Genomic DNA, 21,213 nt, shown 5'->3' on the forward strand with positions numbered 1-21,213 from the left:
AAGAGACTCATCGATTTTATTATTAATCCCCCCAAAAACACACAACGAAAGTATATGTATGTAATACCTATATTCGTCCACAATTGTAGGTACTGCGCGTTGAATTCGATTCCATGAAAATAAGAAGTGTAAAAGATGTCATGAATATTCAATACAAATGTACTGAATGTATATTTTGAAAATTGCTGATTTGTTAACCTCAAAACTTTTCCCCACACCCAATATCAAAAAAAATTTGTATGCCTTGCTGAAGGACCTTTTATGTGACTCTTATAAAAAGCTGTTAGCTATTGGCCTTGAGAACTTCTTCCTTAAACAAAACTTGTACATATTTTAACAATCTCGTTCCAAGTAAAACAAAAACCTGTCAGACATAATCAAAAATGAAATACTTATGTAACTCCCAATCAAGGATTCATATATCAATGTTGCTGCTGTTGGTAGGTAGTATATCTCCATTGTTTTGTATGTTGTTCAATTTTTATTTATTAAATTTATATCTAGAGTATAGTACATTATCTACATATTATTATGACACAACATTTATTGCCAAACAACACCAAAACAGAAACAGAAACACCACCTTTAATGCATTCAGTTCAGCAGCATTTTCCATATTTTATTTACTGCGCGCACAGTGCACGCCCGTTGTATATTCGTCCGACCTCTCGCTCCCGTTCCCCCGTCCGTCCGGTCGATCCTTTGGCATTCCTTCAACCGCACCAAAAACGGGATACCTACCAAACATACCTACAAATACAGGGTGTCCCACAGTCACCGCCCCAAACGAAAACCATGGATTCCTGAGGTCATTTTAAGTTGAAAAACTTATGAGGTAATTTTCTCGTTTTCGTCCCGTTTTCGAGTTACCACGGTTTTTATGATTTTTGTTCTCTTTTCCCTTATCTGGCTTTATCTTTGCCAAACTACGTTTGATTTGAAAAATTTTTTTTACAACCAATCAAGAATTTATTACAGTTTTAGTTTGTCTCAAAACTTTTTTTTCTGCGGACAACCGTTTCTCCACAATTTTGCATCAAACACAATTTTCTTCGTTTTTTAAGTTGTTTTTTACACTTTCATATCATTTAAGTCAAAAAAACACGTTAATGAGTATTAATTTTTTGTGCTTTTTATTAAAGCCCATTTTATTTTCATAAAAAAATAAGTTTTATTTCATAAAAAAGGCTACTGAAATTAATTAAAAAAAATAAACAAACTGAGTGAATTAAAAAAAAAAATAATTTTTAAATACAAAATTAATTTAAATGAATTAAAACTTTTTCTGAGCTTTATTTATTTGTTCTTTTCTTAACCACAATAGCTCAGAAAAAGTTTTTAATTCATTTAAATTAATTTTTTATTTAAAAATTATTTTTTTTTTTAATTTACTCAGTTTGTTTATTTTTTTTTTAATTACTTTCAGTAGCCTTTTTTATGAAATAAAACTTATTTTTTTTATGAAAATAAACTGGGTTTTAATAAAAAGCACAAAAAATTAATACTCATTAACGTGTTTTTTTGACTTAAATGATATGAAAGTGTAAAAACCAACTTAAAAAACGAAGAAAATTGTGTTTGATGCCAAATTGTGGAGAAACGGTTGTCCGCAGAAAAAAAAGTTTTGAGACAAACTAAAACTGTAATAAATTTTTGATTGGTTGTAAAAAAAAATTTTCAAATCAAACGTAGTTTGGCAAAGATATAGCTAGATAAGGAAAAAGAGAACAAAAATCATAAAAACCGTGGTAACTCGAAAACGGGACGAAAACGAGAAAATTACCTCTTAAGTTTTTCGACTTAAAATGACCTCAGGAATCCATGGTTTTCGTTTGGGGCGGTGACTATGGGACACCCTGTATATACACTTTATTCAATTTTCTTCCCTTTTTCCCTTTTTCGGTAGAAAGAAAGAGGTACAGAGCAGGCATCAGGCAGAGTGTTCCTGCTCCTGCATTATTTGGTAATACATCAAGGAATAGTTTTGCTGTTTCCATTTCGTTGCATTGTGGAACGTGTCCAACTATAGCAGATGTATACTCAAAATAAATTTGTTTTTTTTTATTTTTTTGTGTTATTTCTTTCGTTCTCTTCTTCAATGGTTATATCCCTTTTGTCTCCCTGTGTCCCTATTGTATGTGTGTATTTTTGTTGTTTTTTTTTTGTATGGGATTGGGATTACCTACCACCACCTTACACAGCCTTGCTACGGACCCCGGCCACGGTTTCGGTACATATTTCTACCTCTATATCTGCTGCTGGTGCTACTTCAGCTGAAATGTTCTGTTCCCTCTTGATGCGGTCGTAGTTCCTTTTTTTTTTTTTCTTTCTTTTTGGATGATATTTGTGCTTGTATAGGAAATGAGCGAGAGAACAGTAGAAATTATAAAGAGACACACTGTGTGATACCAACAACAAAAGCAATAGAAAATCAACAGAAAAAAAAAAAAAAAACAGAACCATTACACAAATCCTTATTTCAAATGAATTCGTGTGTCGTGCTCGTGTGTCCCTATTTCTGTTTCCCAATGTTCCCTTATTATATCACATAACACAGCTAAATAATGTTGTATAGAATGTCCTCTGTCCAGAGCTGTCGTTTTTAATAAATTCCACAAGAGATTAAGTACTTGAGTAAACACCTATTAGTGAGGTAGTATTCATAGTTACACCTATAACAACCACCTTTATAATAACAGCCACTTATAATCTACTTATAAAATTGTAGTAATTAGATGAAATAAAACTTATCAATTTATTTTGTATTATTTTGTGAATTAATTTCGACAGCTCTGACTCGTAAACTCGTCTCTTTTCGAGTTGAGAATTCCTTCTGAATTGGTAATGACGTTGAAGTGTCGCTGTTGTACACAACAGTGTTGGATGAGAGTGCTCCAATCCTTTTTTGTGTTTTTTTTTTTTCCATTTCGCTTAACAGTTTATTCAATTCCAAAATTGAAATCGAAACAGTTTTGCTATGAAAATATCGAAAATTCCGAGTGGGAAATTTCGATAGCCTAAGGTTAGAGTGGAGTATATATGATTTCATTAATTCTCCGTATGGGAGGCTAAAATGGGTTTATGTCGGCGTTACCACCCCCACAAAATTTAAATGGTCCGACAAAGTTCTTTTACTGTTTATTCAGCATTTGATATAGTAAAATCCGTAAAGTATTTGATAATGAGAACAAAATGCAACCAAACGGCTTCCTTAAAACTGGCTATCAAAAACATGAAACTGTTGATTTAAGTCTGCTGCATACTTAAAAGAACGATACTTCGTTTATTCTTTCTCCTCACTTGAGAGTGTTTCAAAAACTCCCAGGTGTATGATTTTCCGACGTGCGTAAAAAAAATTAGAACTTAAGATAACAATGAAATATAATGATGATTATGACTATAAAAAGGAGTGCCGAGTGACTACCGATTTACTTTCAAAATGTTATAAAGTGTGGTTTTAAGAATGATTTTTCAATTTTTTCAGCAAAATATCATTTTGGGAAAACTTATGTATAAGTGGGTGACCCAATTGATCCCATACCTAATACGCGTAACATGCGGTTATAAAGGGTGCTAAGCTACTTGGAATATGTATATTTTTGTAAATTATGGCAGGTAAGGAGAAATAAGTCCACATAGGCCATTCGTTTTTTCACTCAATGGGAGCAACTTTAATAAAGCGGACTTCGTTTCCATCCAATCCCGAAAAAAATGTGTGATTCTTTTTCAAGACCTTTGATTTCCTTCATTCAATGGGTGGAATCACTCCAACTATTGAGTGATCTTCAATTTCTGAACCGTTCACTGCTGAATCGGATGTCTCTTAAGGCACTTTATACTTATTAAGACATCAAAAATGTGTTTTTTTTTACTTTTGGAGAAAAGTTTTTTTATAATTTTTTCATAGGTTATATTTTAGAATTTTGAAAAGGCTCGTTTTTTAATGGGAATTTAAATTTGGCCACCTAGGTTTCTATAGATTTATTTCATACCACAGGTGTTTAAAATTTTTCATAAAATACTTTTTTTACATTTTGCATCGAAAAAAAGATTTCAAATTTTTTTCAAATAAAATGTGCAATAGCTATGAAATTTTTAAAGTGTTTCTCATCCAATTATTTTAGAAAATTATTTAAAAAAATTAATGAATAAAATTCATTCATTCATGGTTGTAGTGAACGAAAACATAAATTGATAAAATTTAAAATACACTGAACGAAAAAAAGCCAATATTTTCCGAACTGGTTGCGATAGAACTCTTTTCTATCTGTTTTTAGAACGGTCATAAGTGTAGCTATCAGCCGTTTTAGGGTTGCCCATTCTCTATCGGACACCCTGTATTATATTCGGACCTATTCTAAACAAAAATTACCAGGGAAATGGTTTCGGGAGAAGGGCCCCAATCGGAAAAATCGTGAAAATTTTCATTTTTTTTTGCTTTCCCCATATTCTTAACCATTGAAAAACAAAATTCAAGCTAAAAAAATAATGAAATTTCAAGAGATTTTCAGTTGGGAGTTTTTTTTTCAGAATAGGCCTGATTATGACGATTACAAATCAACTTCAACTTTTTGAATCGTTATACCTAAAAAACGGTGGGTCTTAGGAAAAAAGTGTCAGGATCCTTTTTATATATAATAAACTGGTCTACAATTCTTGCATTGAAAATTTTTTGATAAGACTTACCGTTTTGCTGAAAATCGTGAAAAACCATTTTTTGTGACCTTTGACCCCAAGTAAAATTCTTTCCAGGTCTCGGATCGATGAGGACTTTTTTAGATTTAGTTTATGATGGTGTTTCCAACAATCCTACCAATTTTCAGCTTGCTGGGAATTAATGTAACCTCACCCTCTTATTTTGGTCTAATTTGACCGGACTACAAAAGTATCTTTTTTTCTTTGCCATCAATTGAATTTATATAAAACTTCGAGGATTCGAAAGATTTTGAATTTATCTTCTCATTAAAAACGTCAAAAAAGTGATTTTCTGAAAAGATATTCTACATTTATATTCTTCAGATTGGTCATTTATTAGTCAAGGTATAGCCCGAATACTAGGACAAAAAAAAAACTTAAAAAAGCCATATTTCGAAAAATTATTTTTTAGATATGATTTTTGAGTTAATTTTTATTATTTTGGGTTTATTAAACAAAGCATGTTTTATTAAAACAAGCATATGAGTAGCATGAAAAATAAAATAAAACCCAAAAAAGTCATGCATGTCCTGACTAAACCCCTAGTCCTAGAAAAATGGTTTATACCTTTTTGAAAAGGTACCTAAACATTTTTACATTTAGGCTATATCTAAAAAAAATGGCCTAATAAGTCAACATATCATATACCTATTTCAAATGAGAAAAAACTTTAACCCTCTTGGGGCGCCATCTAGCGTCAAAATATTATTATTATTTATTATTTAGAAACAGTTTTTCCACTTAGGAACTTGATTCCCGAAAAAAAAACATATATAACAAACGCTCTAATATGTATATAAGTAGCTAATATTTTAAATAATTGCTTAAAAGTTAATTGCATTATTTCTTTAAAAAAACTTGATAAAAAAATATTTTTTTTTATTTGGAACAGTTTGTAAATAAACAGTTTTTGTAATACTAGTGCGATATATGAACAACAAAACTTGTTATTTTAAATTTTTAGAATAAATTGGTTTTTTGGCACTAATCCCTTCAATTATTTGAACAGCTATGACTTCACTCCAATCACTGGAGAAATACAATCAGCTGTCAAGTTTTCGTAATTAAACTGCAGTATGCGAATCAAAAGTGAATGAATATTCACCAAAAAGTAGTTCAATTTTGTTCATAATGAATGCATATTCAATACGCATATTCACTCACTTTTGTTCTATAAGACGATACAGTGTAGGTTAGACTGATTCAAAAAATTTTTATTTTTTTTTTTGTTCAAAGTAGTACCGAAAATATTGTTGGAAATGACGAAAAAAAAATACTGTAAAAGATTCAGCTATTAATATTAACGTTAAGTACCGCCGCATCGCAAATTTCTATTTCCCATATGGTTTACATGGGAAAGATTGTGTTTTTGAGTTTGGAATTTTATAACTTTTTAATGGTTCATCAAAAGCGTTCAAATTGAACGCTCTAAAAAAAAGCCCTTGTAAATTTTTTTTATAAACTCCCCCGTTTCGAAGTTATTCAACTTTAAAATATAAAATGTAATTTTTTCTTCATTTTTTTTTTCAATTTTTTGACGAAACTATTAGGTTTTTTAAAAAATTTTGCAAACTTTTCGAATATTTGTATTCTATGTTGTGTTTTGGTTACACAGATCCTTTTATATAATTCTCAAACCCCTAATATTATCATATTAGATGTCTTCAATAAATTCGAATTATTCATTTTTTCATTATTTTAATTAATTTTTCCAGTCGGTTTTTTTTAAATTTTATAAATGCAATTTTGTAGAGCGTGTATACAAGAAAATTATTAAATCTAGCCTTTTTTTGATGAACCATTAAAAAGTTATAAAATTCCAAACTCAAAAACACAATCTTTCCCATGTAAACCATATGGGAAATAGAAATTTGCGATGCGGCGGTACTTAATGTTAATATTAATAGCTGAAACTTTTACAGTATTTTTTTTTCGTCATTTCCAACAATATTTTCGGTATTACTTTGAACAAAAAAAAAAAAAATTTTTTTTAATCGGTCTACTGTAGGTACACTTACAATCACTTTTTCCATGATTTCATAGCCAATACTTGTCCTCACTTGAACCATCTCAATGGATTTATGAAAACTTGACAAAATTGCAATTTAGCCCCAAATGTTCAAACAACGACTACCTACGTGATTCCAAATTTAATCTTCATTTCTGCTTAATTCGAAAATTCCTAGAAAAAAGGAACTATCAGTTTCGTAAAAATAAACCAGAGAGACAGCATTCCATACCAACTTTGTGGAGAGCAAATAATAAATGAATAACGCAGTAGATTTTAATTAGTGGCATTAGTTGTATTAATGTTGTGGGTCTGCGCCATTTGTAAAGTGGCAACGCTGTTGCATATTAATCAAGTTTTGCAATTTCAAATAATTTTCTATTCTCAATCAATAAATATCTGTGCACCATCATCATGTACCCGTTTTTTTTTTTTTTTTTTTTTAAATGCACCCCCTTCATTTGATATTGATGACAATTTTCAAACACGCCGCCGAACGCCAAAGTGCTATAGAGTAAATACATACATATCTACGAAAATGATTACAAAACAAAAAATATATGTATATATTCCGTTATAAATGTTTTTTGAATCTATATTTGCCACGTTAAATGAAAATACGACATTCAAATGTAGGTAGCGATAGAGTTATACACATAAATACCAATTTTTGTATATATGGCCGTTTAATTACATACAAACTTGCACTGCTGCTGTTATACTGTCGAATTGATTGTTGTTGGTTTTTATTTCCAATACCTATAGGTGGTATCAAATCGATGCTACTACGTAAAAATATCTGAAAAGGTACATAATTTATAAAAATATATACATAGATATCCAACAATCCACAATTTCACATATGGATGGATGGTTAGATTGGAACCAAACCCAACCCAAACTCATGTCAAGCCAGGCCAGGCGCAAGTTGACAGTCAGTATGTTAACTAATTCAGGGTTGACAGATGGAATATGAGGGTGGACTTTGTTTTTATTATTTTGCACAAAATTTAATTGTATTTGTGTATAAACCCTAGGCTTTTAGTCACCCCTATAGCAGAGTTTGTGCTGAATTAGCTATAAGCTATTTTTTTTTTGTCGTAATGGACATATTTATAGAAAGTTTAACATGAGGTTTTGATGGAAATGCACGAGTTTATTGAAATAATCTCTAATCGAATTTTACTTTTGCTGTGAACAAAATTCTTGATGGTTATCTATTCGGTACTAAAATATTGAAGTCGAATTTACAGAATTCGGGGTCAGATACTTGGCTTAGAAAAAAAAAATAGGTCGGATTAGAATTTCGATAAATCTCGAAAAAAAAATTCTGTAAGAAATTTAAGTTTCATTCTACATCAAAACTCGCTATCTTATTTTTCTTTTGTTAATTCAATGATCAAAATCAGCATAAACAAGTATTTCTTATCAACCGTTATGAAATATTCAACAAAAAAAAGAAAAAAATTGTTCTAACTTTGTATTTAAAAGTTTATTAACCATTTTATCTCAGATGCTACAAATAAAAAAAAAAACAAAACGACACACTTTCTAATAAATTGTCAACAACTTAATACAATAATTGTGGTAAAATTTGTGTGACATTGGCACTGGCAGTTTTGTGAACAAGTTGTTTCCTCATAACACAGATAACAAATGAAAAATCCAGAGATAATTCAAGTAGTTTTTTATCACTATTTGATATTTATCTATAATTCTATATCAATATAACAAGGCGAAACAATCAAACAATAAAATAGTTATCGTACTTTTTGATTTCCACTTAGTTTTTAAATGTAGCAATAGTAGCAATTGCAATAAAAATACCCTATTACTATCTGATAATGAGATTCATAGAATTGGAATTGTTTTAACTCTTACTTTGATTTTCAATTGATTTTATTCATACAAGTACCTGAATATGTTTCATAACTTGTAATAGAAATTAAATAAAAATCAATACAAAACAAAGGACAGGGAAAGAATAGTGTAATGTCTTTTGGTACTTTAAAAGAAAAGTTTATCAACACTTTTGAGATGATAGATATCCTGCTTAACAAAGCAAATACAAAAGGCCGGGATATTCAAACTTATAGCACGAACATATTGCTTTTTTTGATATAATAAAGATTTAAAAACCGATGAGTTGCGGTTTCCATACAAACTGCAAAAAACTGGTCAAAAAATTTCATTTGCAACATTTTTTTAATCTCCTTAATTGTTATTTTTTAGAAAGCTTCAATAACGAATAATTTTGGAAGAACATAAATGAAATGTTAATTTATTGAGGAAAATCAATTTGAGATACAAGACTCAACCATCAAATTTAAATTTGATCTCTACGCCACACAGTGCGGCGACTAGTGGAAAAAAATCAAAAAAAAGAATTTGCCCAAAATGTGAAGCAAGTATGCCAAATTCAAGGTAATAAGTCTGAATGAATAAATCGACAGTTAATTTATGATAAAGTTCAATTTTCTGTTGTCAGAGATCCTCAGAAGATCAATAAAAAAAAAACAAACAATTAGAGTAAGATTTGTAGTTACCGGTTAAAAGACCATTTACTGAAGAAAAAAGGAACATATGATATTTTTTTTGCTAGGTTCACATTCAGGAGAGAAAATATAATTATTCTGCATATTTTTTTTTCTACATGTAAATTTAAATTTTTTTGAGAGTCCAAATCAAAGCTTCTTTGTTCGTGGTAAGTACTAACTTTGATAAGCCATATATTTTGAGAGAGGTCAGATGGGAAAAAAGTGTTTTTATTTAAAGAAAGAAAACAATTATATCTTTTAAAAAAAGTAAGTTTTGTCTGCAGAAACTTGCGCTTTCTCTTGCAACAAGTGTTTGTTTACGAGTATTTTTTACATAATGTGTTCAGCTAGGGAGCTTTTTGATGTTTGTTTTTCCAACCCAACAGCCCGATGGCGTGGTGTTTTGCAGTTAATGAAGTCAAAACTAAATATGCAATCAAATTTAGAGCCTGAAAATCAAGAAATCTTAGCAAAACACTTGTTTTTTTTATTTTTTTCCCGAATTACCATACATACAAGTTCCTGGATCGAATCATGTATACAAAAGTAGGCGTGGCAGGGGGCGAATAGGGTCGACACTATTTTGTACTTTTGAACTCGCCTAGATAATCAAATTTCTTCAATTTTATTCAAATTGTGCAAGCCGTTTTCTAGATATAATAAGTTTGTAAAACGTGTTGTTATTACATTTAAAAACAATTTTTTTTCCAAACTCAACTTTTTTTTAAAAATTTGATTTTTTTCCAACATCTCCATACAATCAACGCACTGTGCGTCAGGGAAAGGTTTTAAAATTTTGTGTTTTTTTTTTTTTAAATGAGTGCATAACATATCAAGAATATTATGTCTAAATTTCTTTTAAATTGCAAATGTTTTTATAATTAAATACAAAAATTACAGGGTGTTTTCCTTTTTTCTAACCAGCAGTTATCTATGGGGTTCATCAGCGTTATTGTAAAAATGTCGGTTATAAATGCTGCACTTTTACCACAAATGGGTATATCCATTGTGGTGTGACAGTTTTTTCGTTTCTGGATTGCGTACTATTCACTTAATAAGTTAGTTCAATTTAGTTATTAGCTGCGTTCCTTTGGAAATACTTATCTACTGCTTGGTACTTAAAACTACTTTGAACTACTTTTGCTATACTGAAAAAGTAGTTCAAAGCAGCTTTAAGTACTAAGCAGTAGATAAATATTTCCAAAGGAACGCAGCTATTAATATATATATTTTTAAAATTACATTTTGCTAACTTGTATTTCAATGTCAAAAACACCTAAGATAAGATGTAACAGGTGTGTGACGTTAGAAAATCGATTCAGTCAGCTTCAGTGACTTTTAGATGCCATATTTTATAATGGTTAGTCGTGGATATCGAATTCAATATGAACGAAGATTTAATTACGTTTGCAGGAAATTTATAAAAAAAAACTGTATTTTTTATAAATATTAAAAAATGTAACGGGTGTGACATTGTATGTAAAAACATGTTAATACAATAATCTAAAAATTAAAGAAAAAATCAATAACTTTAAATTTTAAATATTAAAGACACTTTTTATACAATAAATAAATTGATTACGGTCAGAATCTGAAAATATTTATCATATGAATCGACTAGAGATTGTTTGAGAAAATTATTTCAAATTTGGATAAAATTAAAAAGAACAAATGTTGTAATGAAAATAGAACACAGAAAAAAAATTATAACTGAGATAAATTAATTCAGCCTTTTAATCGACGTTGTCACAAGTACCTAAGACAAGTTGGCCCAGGATGCAAAATTTTGGTATGTTGATTGCCGAATGCCGAACGTATTGTAAAAAATTACACGCGATACTTTAGTTTCTTAAAGAATTTTTCAAAAGTTAAAAATTTCGTATGTCTCCATTAAAAAATATTGTTTTGTTTTTTTTTTATTTTTTTTTTTTTTGAAAAACATGTGAAAAATTTGTTATTAATTTTTGTTTTAAACCGAATTTTCAATTAAAGATCCGGTCATGGGATATGGAGGGTTAAAAATCTCACATTCCAATGAGCACTCATTTTACGTTTATCCACCCACACACAAAAAATACATAATATTCACCTACACAAGCAGTTTGAAAATTTAGAGTTCGTTCAACTTGAAGATCTTCAGGAGAAAATAAACTAAAAGAATTAGCAATATTTGAATCAATAAATTATCTCATTGACGTTTTCTTTAAAAATGCCACAAGCAAATACTCTATTCCTTTATTTCACAAGAACTGGAATAATTACTGCTTTAAAAATTGCCAACGATCAAATTTAAAATCTGATAGATTAATGTGCATATAGCATTATTGAAATTCCCAGAAATCAATAAGTCATCTAATTAATTGCCATCAAAATTTGTCAGAGAAAAAACATTCTGGGCATTTTTACCTACCAGGAAACAAACAATATCCTGAAATATTTCTGTCTTTAACTACACATTAATATCCAGTAAAAAAAAACAACTAGGTATTAAAACCATAAACGGTTCTCACAACAACAAGCTCAAAATAATAAATAATTCTCGAAACCAGAAAAAAAACTAGGTAGGTACAGGTACCTAAGGACATCAAAAAAAATTCAATACTAAGTAGGAAGTAGGTAACCTTTCAAAAAGAAAAAAAAAATAATAATAATACAAAATGATGAATGACTAATTTGCACTTCTTCTGTTGTCACGCTCTAATTTCTACAACAATAAAAACCCATAAAACCGTTATTTCTACAAGTAGAAAATCTATACAAATAAATTATTTAAAAATTCATATTCTTTCATCTTCCCAAATTCGTAAGAAAAAATAAAAAACACTCAAAAAGATACCATAAATCATCAAGTTCTTTCTTATTTAAACCAAAAATTATCAACAAACAACCAAAAAAATTATTTCTTATATTTTTTTTTTCATTATTAAGTAAACAATAAAAACCACATTTTGAAGTGAGAAGAGAAAACCAAGAAAAAATTAAAAATATCAAAAAAAAAAATATTTATGAAACTAAATGATTCATAAAATATGTATAAACGCATTTAAAAAAAAAAAATACAAGAACTGTAGTCACTCAAAAAAAATACATACCTACTCATCAAATTGTGGTTTTGATGTTTTTATTTGATTTTTTTTTTCCTTCTCTTGTTGATTTTTTTTTTTATTTTTTGTTTGATTATTTATTTATATCCAATTAGAAAAAAAAATAACTTGATTTGATTTGCAAATCCAGTATGTGTGTAATCCACTTTATGCATTATTTTTTATTTGCTTGCTTGTTTGCTTTAATATGTATCTTTTATTTAAGTAGAAGCTTTAAACATACGCACTCACACTATTTTAATAAAAAAAAAAAATAACCATTCAATGAGTGAATATTTTATTACAAAAATTGCACAAAAAAAATCACCTCTTAAAACAAAAAATAAAAAAAAAAAAACAATATTAATATGTCGCCATTTCACGAATTTATATATTTTTTCAATTTTACACACAAAAAATTACATAAAAATTTCAATTGAATGAAATAATATAACCAACAGATACAATATCTATCTTTCTATCTATATAAATGTGTATGACCTGACCATCATCATCATCATCATCAACACATCAAACTATATAATACCGATGAAGACCGAAAACCGACAACAACTCAAACAACGCACATTTTTACACAAAACTAATTTTTATATATCTTTTTTTTTTTTATTTTTTAAACATTATTTTACATCCATCCATCGGAATCACTCATTTATTTGAAATTAAAAAAAAAAAAAAAAAAACTACAAAATCCAAGCCAATTTACAGGGAAAAAAAAAGATGTACACAGATACACGCGAGACCAAATAAGACAAAAAAAAATTAAAATTAAAATAATAATTTTTATCGTGTCTCTTCTTCTTCTTCAGGGCGTTTAGGTATTTTTATTTTAGCTTGAATTTACAAAAAAGATATATAAAATTTAAATTACTCCAACCGACGAATTAGATACGACTTCTGAGACAAATGTAACACAAATTAAGAAGAAAAAACAATCCATCTGAATCCAAAAGATAAGTATCCAACAATGATAAAAAAAAAAAATTTAGTACAATTTTTTTTTTATACAAAAAAAAAAAAAAAAAAAACAAAACAAATGTAGGTACTCAGTATCTTATTTAGTCCAGTGCATTTAGGATGTTCATATATGGACGACCCAGCAGTTTGTACCACCCCCAAATTTTTTTTGCTCATTCGATAGAGCATTGGCTGAATATCATTACCCTGATTTTTCGCACTCGTGAAATTCACCTTTCGGCCGCCATCTTGGATTTTAGTTTTTGTTGAATATCTCGATTTCTATTTATCCTACATAAAAGTTGTGTATACAAAAAACGTAGGCAATTGAATTTCGCGTCTTTTATATTAAGAACAATTTTTCGATATTCTGAATATTAAAAAAGTTACAAGCCAAAAAAGTAAAAAAAAATGAACAAAATGACAATTTCAAAGTTTTGAGCACTTTTTATCAAAATTATGAAAAAACGTTTCGAGAAAGGATTATTCACCTTAAAATTCTCTATATCTCTGCTTTACAACTTTTTTTTCTATCTCTATAAATACAAAAGTTATTAATACTTTTTTTGTTAAAAATGCTCTTTTTTGTTTGTGTTTTTTATCTTTACTTTTTTCTTAAATTTTTTTTTTACCAAATCTTAAATTTTAAATGATTAGTGAGTATTTTATAGCTTTATCTTACAAGAGAAAATTCAGGATCTGCAATTTTTTTATATTTAAGTCTCTTTATTTCGTAAAAAAGGGGTATTTTTTAACAAAAAAGTATTAATAACTTTTGTATTTATAGAGATAGAAAAAAAAGTTGTAGAGCAGAGTTATAGAAAATTTTAAGGTGAATAATCTTTTCTCGGAACGTTTTTTCATAATTTTGATAAAAAGTGCTCAAAACTTTAAAATTGTCATTTTTTTGTTTTTTTTTTACTTTTTTGGCTTGTAACTTTTTTAATATTCAGAATATCGAAAAATTGTTCTTAATATAAAAGACGCGAAATTTAATTGCCTACGTTTCTTGTATACACAACTTTTATGTAGGATAAATAGAAATCGAGATATTCAACAAAAACTAAAATCCAAGATGGCGGCGGAAAGGTGAATTTCACGAGTGCGAAAAATCAGGGTAATGATACTCAGCCAGTGCTCTATCGAATGAGCAAAAAAAATTTGGGGGTGGTACAAACTGCTGGGTCAAAATATAAATGCACTGGACTAATTGTGGATTGCGCGTCTCTGGCTGAATCCGAAGAATACGACAACCGACAATACAAAAAAAAAAAATTGAATCCGAATCCAAATTCGTATCTGAATCTCAGAAGAAATGTACTAGTGTAGTACACAAAAAAAAAACTCTTAAAGATTTTCTTGCTGCTTCTGCTTAAGTGTGCATGTGACACAGAGGAGCGCAAGCAAACACTATACACAGAGTCTCTATTCTACACCTTGTGTTGTAGTGGTGATCTCTGTACAAGCTAGCTAGCTCCTTCTCACTTGCTCTTGAGGTCGTTTTTATTGGTTTTCTTTAATTTATTCCAACTCTTGTTGTATTTTATTTTTTTTTTTTTTTTCTTCTTCAATTTTGCACTCACACACGATTATATATATATACGACGATGAGAGACAATTTTTTCTTTCTTCCTTCGTTTAATTATTATCGATTAGAAAGTGCAAAAGATACATCAGTTTGAAGAGTAATAGATACAATTTATAATAATATGAACTTTTCTATCAAATACACAAACCGGAAATAATTCATCGATAAATAATAACCTACACACACAATTATTATTGTTGTTTGGATGTGAATTATTATAGATTTTCTTTGTTCTCACGAAGAAGGGGAGGTGGGGGTATGAAGGGGTAGGTGTCAATTGGGGTTAGGTCTGCATATAAGTATCTTTTCTTTTTTCCTACTTTTTCTTCGCTTTTGTTATAATTTTTTCTTCCTTTCATGTGGAATTATCGAACTAAACTAAACTACAAAACGCGCTCTAGAAGTCATCGTTGCCGTTGTGTCGTTGTGTTGCCGCAGAGCATACAAAACAATAAAAAAAAAAAAAAAAGTCAACCCACCACCGCCGTTGTCGTACCGAAATATACACGAAGCAGTGTGGAACACCACTATCATCATCATCATGAACAACATTGCTGCCGCGGCAATTTTTGTTCCCAAAGAACTGAACCAAAAGCACCAGTATTACCAACCAGCTAGCAATGGCAATCCTGTCCCGAGTTGCTGTTGGAAAATGTGTACATTTCTCTCTTTCTCACGCGCGCACAGAGTTACTCCTAAAGCAAAAACCACTTTTATATTATCTTCATAATAATTTTTTTTTTTTTTCTGTTATTGTTCCGATTCCAATTCGATGGTGGTGACTCTCTATACTCTGTGTACACACAACAAATGACGACGACGAGAACGACGACGACGACGACTTCACAGATACAAAACTCACAAAAGGTACAAAAACGCCACTAGCAAAGCAGGAGGTAGAAGGTAGAAATGGAAGTAGAGTAGAGAGTCACACAACCCAGAGCCAGCCAGCCAACAAGCACCCCGAACGAACTAAATCCGATGTATGTTGTGTTCGTAGTTCGTATATTTTATATTATGCGCGCCTTCCATACCCAAACCCCATGTCCATTTGCCATCCTCTCCTTTTTCCATCTCCAACACAAAACGAATATCATCATCATTGGTTTTTCCTTCATCATAGACCATGCATGTGCACCGAAATGAGGTGCTTTTTGCAACTCCCCGGGTCCCTATCCCTGGGTTTTCTCTGTTCCAGGGTGTAGGTAGTAGTACCCTGTACCCTGTAGCTGCTGATACTATCCTTTCTATACCCCACCAAACGCCGAGTCCATTTGGTTATCCATGTCCATCCACCCGCCTCTCTCACATGTAGAATTATTGTGCTGCTGCTGCGGGCCTGGGTCTCTTCTGGATGATGCATGCATAAAAGTACCTATGTTTCATGTGTAATTTATGTTTCCAAAGCTGGGGAGGTTGAGGAGAGGAGGTGAGTGCGAGGCCCACCACTAGCAACAGCAGCAGGTCGGTTGAGCTGCTGAGCATGAGCTCAGTTAAGCCCCATCTATATGGAAGGGGACAAACAACAACACACAACCTCAGAGCCATAGAGCTATGAGTTTTTGAGCATAAAGTGTTGAGGAGTGTGTGCAAGTTGTAGGTATTTATGCTTTAAAAAACTGTTTTCTTGTCGTTTTTGTTTTAAATGTATTTATATTTTTTTTTGAATTCAACATTTGTTGGAGCATGCCGTTTGTCCGTTGCATCTTCCATACCCATCAGTCAAAAAAAAAGTGGAAGAGCATCCTATACCTCCAACAAACACACAAAACACAACACCAAGCTGCTGAAGCTGATGCAGTTTCCCAAAAAATTCTTTTTCACATTCCCCGAAAAAAAAACTGAAAGGATTGGGGAAGAAACAATTTTAGAAGAACTTGCACTTGCTCCGGTGTTTAACTTTTTGCCTGCTTGTTAACCAAACCATAAAGAAATGAATTTGGAGCAAGCAATGGAAAATGAAGGGTGTTACATAAAGGCTACCAACCAGTACGAGTACTGGTGTTTTTTCATTTGGTAGTCAAATTTAATTTTTTGCCCAGAGAATCAACGTATTTCGTATTCCTTGAAATCGTTTGATAAATTTTTCAATACCTACCAAATTTGCAATTTTTGTTCGTGTTCATTTAGATTGGGTATGTCAAGACAATATTTTTTCATCCTTGAATAGAATTTATGTGTTCATCGATTTTTTGGTAGTCGACCTTGACCGAATACGATAATAATAAGAAAATCGACTCATTTGAAAATTGTAATAACTTTTTCCGGGGAGACATAACATAAAAATTGATTAGGAGGATTATTGTCAGTAGCCGTCATAAGTTCGGTTGAGTATTAAATTCAGAGTTCCTTTTTCCCTAATTGGGTGAGTCTTACAGCAACAGTCAGATATGTTTGGGAAAGACGCTTTTTTAATCGTACTCGTAGCTGTTCAAACTCGAGTTTAAAAACGACTATGAATATGCCCCATTGACTTCATAGCTTCATTTCAACGGCTGTGGCGCTGTGGATCTTTTAGGTTTATTGTTGTCAATATTTGAAAGAATTAGTAAAGGGCTAAAGTTTAAACAATTATTTTGAAGTTGAAGCAGTACAAACATTTTTGTTAGTTTTGCATTGAATGTACTAGAACAACCCTTAAATTCTTTAAAATAAGTTATTTTTAAATGAAAGATAAAGAATTATTTTCTTATACTCATATATTATATGAACAATGTTATGCATGGTATAATAAAATTCACATTTGAAACAGAAGTGAATTTTTGTCTACCATTTTTAGACCTTATGGTAAAAAGAGTTGAGAGTTATATTGAGTTTGATATTTATCGAAAACCAACAAATACTGAAAGATGTATTCCATCAAATTCTTACCACCCAAACCAAACTAAGTTTGCAGCATTTAATTCTTATTGTTACCGTGCTGTTCATGTTCCTCTTAACAAAAACAATTTCATCAAAGAAGTGGACACTATTCATAGAATAGCTACAATAAATGGTTATAGCATACAAATTGTCAATTCTTTATTGAAAAAACATATGAGAAAAAAGGAGTTGAGAGACTTAACAACTTTAGTATCTAATAAAGAAAAAGCTATCACTTACATGGGTGGTACGTTTGTAGAAAGGTTGACATATTCTTTGATGAAAGTGCTTAATAATTATTCAATTAAATTATCACCGAACAGTACTGGTAATAAAGTAAAAACTTTGATTGGCACTGTAAAAGACAAGACTGACACTCTTTACAAATCTGGAATTTATTCCGTTATTTGTCAAGATTGTAATGAAGTTTACATTGGTCAAACGAGAAGAACGGCTAAAATAAGATGGTCAGAACATTACAAATCTATCCAGTTGATCAATCAACACCAGCTGATCACATGATTAGCAATAATCATAACCTAGCAGGTTTTCGGTTATTAAAACAAATAAATAACCCAAAATTATTAAATGCATACGAATAATATGAATAAAAACAGATTATTTGAACGATCTTCCTTACATGCATTTTTGAAACCCTTTACAACTAAAGACATATTTGAGACAAAATTCTAAAACGCATTTATTCATTTATCTTATTTTGTATTAAAACCAAATTAAAATTCATACATTCTTATTTGATATTTTTTAAAAATTACTTTAATTTTTTTTTTTAATTTAAGAGATTTGATAAATTGATTTTTATGTAAATTTAAATTTAAAATATTTAAAATATTTATTATTTGCTTGAACCTGAAGATGGGAAGAATTCCCGAAAACGTTTGTTAAATAAACAACATATAATATATGAGTATAAGAAAATAATTCTTTATCTTTCATTTAATTTAAAGACTCATATAGTTTCCAAAAAAAGTAATTTTTTACTTATTCAAATTTAAGTTATTTTTACCAATTGACCTGTTTGTTAAACAATATTTTTTTTGTCATATGAGGGCCTTCATTAAAAGCAGCTGCCAAAACAGATTTTGAACGTTTTTTTTTTAATTTCCCAGTTATTTTTTAACTTTTTTTTTTTTATTTTAATTTCCCCGTTATTGCTCTGCTGATTTTTAGCTATGCACTTACTTCTTGGCTTCTTTATTGAATAGGTTTTAAATTAAGTAACATAACATTACTCTGCTGAACTTGTTCCTGCTAACTTAACAAGTTCGTCAAAATTTAATATTTAATTTTTGAAGTTAAAACCAATTAAAATACTTTTTTCTTTGCTTTACTGAATTATAATCTGAAACCAGAAAAAAATAAAATGCACGACTGGGTCGCACGAACTTGCTCTTGGAGTTAAAGTTGCTTAAATTTTTAAGACTTTTTATATAGAAATTTGGAAAAAAAAAAATAAAATTCGTTTAAAAAAAAAAAATAAAATAAAATAAAATCTGAAATTAAATTGCCCTCCAAAACAAGTATGCAGTTTTGATTGATGTATTAACGTGCATTTTTAGAAAAAAAAATTTTCAAAATCGTTACAGCCGTTTTTAAAAAAAAAACAATTTTGTATATATAATTTTTTGGAAAAAAAGTTTTAAAATAAAATTGGTATGCCATTTTGTAGAAATCACTAATCAACATCTAAAAACAAAATTTCAAAAAAATTCAATGTCCCGTTATCGAAAATTTGATTTTTCAAAAAAAAAAATTCAAAATTTTTTTAAAAATCCAAAAATTATTTTTTTGAAAATTTAATTTTTGGTTTATATTTAAATTATATAAATGCTTCTTCACAAAAAGTTTCCTTGAAATCGAATAAGAAGTTTCAGAGATATTCGAATTTGAAAAAAACGGTTCTATGGCAGGTACCGTTAATAATGATTTTCAAAAAAAAAAATTTTCATTGAAATATAGACCTTAGCTTAAAACTAACATTTGAATTTTTTAAACAAAATCGTTGGAGCCGTTTTCGAGATATTTCAATTTTACTAAAATCGGTATATGACAAGTACCGTTATTTTTGGTCCAAAAAAATTAATTCCAAAAACCCCTCTGGAGAGTCGCTAAATAACGCTACATACCAAGTTTGACATTAATCGGTCCATCCGTTTAGGCTGTAGCTCCTTATACAGACAGACAGACAGACAGACAGACTGACAGACGGACTTCCGGGACCCACTTTTTTGGCATTATCTACCATCGTAATGTTATGGAAAAATGCTATCTCAACTTTTTTTTTTTTGTACGAATGCATAACTTGATATATAGTACCTATATCGCAAGTAAAAATCTATAACGTTTACGTTTTCGAGATATTGGAACATCAAAATGCATTTTGAATTAAATTATCTTGAAAAAGTGACGATGTAATTTTAGATTTGGTGCGATTGAAATTTATTTATAAAATCGATGAGCATTTCATAATGGTTTTTCCTTGTGTGGTTAGAATCAACTGGTATACAAAATCTTTTCGCCACTGTTATATACGTCAATATTGATAGAGTATTCAAATTTTAAATGGATACCAACGGTGCCGACCGCTTTGATAAAAAGATATCCTTACGGTTTTCGATTGAATGCAGTTCCTATGAAATTCCAAAAAATTACTTCTTTCACTAAAACATTTACTAATAATATAAGAAACAATTAATTATTCAAAATATTTTTGAAGTTACAACTTCTTTAGTATCGTAGTATTTTGAAACAAGATGAAACGAAAAAGCGACAGGAAAAATCAATTGATTATAACTTTTTTGTTTTAATAAATAGATGAATGAAATTTGTACTGCAGATAGATAATAGGATAAGCTATAATTGTACAAAATTTCAATTAATTTCATATTTAAAACCCTGAGATAACGGTAAAAAGATGTTTTTTTATACATATTATTTAACTTTTATACAAATTCTGATAATATTACCTTTCATTTGATATATCACACATAATGGTACGTGCTCTAAAAGTTGCACAATCTTAATCTGTTGTTGAGATCTGTTGTCGATGACCAGCCTGCAGTGTACGAGGTACCGTAATCTCAGTTTGAAATTTCGACATGGTTGGCTTTAAAAAATTTTAATTTTTTTGATTGAAGTGTCATATAAAAGGTGAAATAATAAACTTTTACATGATATGAAATTAATTATAGGTTTGATTGATTTGTTTGCTTTTTTGATGAAAAGTGATTGGGTTAAAAAAATTCTATCTCTTTTTGTAGATGTTGTATAGACATGTTCGATATAAATATCTTGGGCTGAAACATAAAGCTTTTAGATAATATAAAATTTATTATAGGTTGTCATATAAAAAATATGGATTTAAAGGTGATGGAATAAAAAAAAGGTACATTTTTTCGATTTTTTTTTTGCAAGAAAAATGATATTTTAAGGTTTCACTTC

The 21,213-nt window shown here is 29.7% G+C and overlaps 1 protein-coding gene across 2 annotated transcripts in view; it reads right to left on the reverse strand.

Annotated features, from left to right (window-relative positions):
• LOC129907413 (bromodomain adjacent to zinc finger domain protein 2B) overlaps positions 1-21,213 on the reverse strand; it is a 92,145-nt gene that overhangs the window by 49,923 nt on the left and 21,009 nt on the right. The window contains exon 1 of one of the 2 annotated variants that reach the window (XM_055983607.1): positions 12,333-12,351. The exons of the other annotated variant lie outside the window; for it this stretch is intronic. The gene's annotated coding sequence lies outside the window, so the exon portion shown is untranslated. Of the gene's footprint in view, positions 1-12,332; positions 12,352-21,213 lie in introns of those variants that run through there. 2 annotated transcript variants of the gene reach the window in all.

This window comes from Episyrphus balteatus, chromosome 1 (assembly GCF_945859705.1).
Source record: "Episyrphus balteatus chromosome 1, idEpiBalt1.1, whole genome shotgun sequence".
NCBI classification, from domain to species: Eukaryota; Metazoa; Arthropoda; class Insecta; order Diptera; family Syrphidae; genus Episyrphus; species Episyrphus balteatus.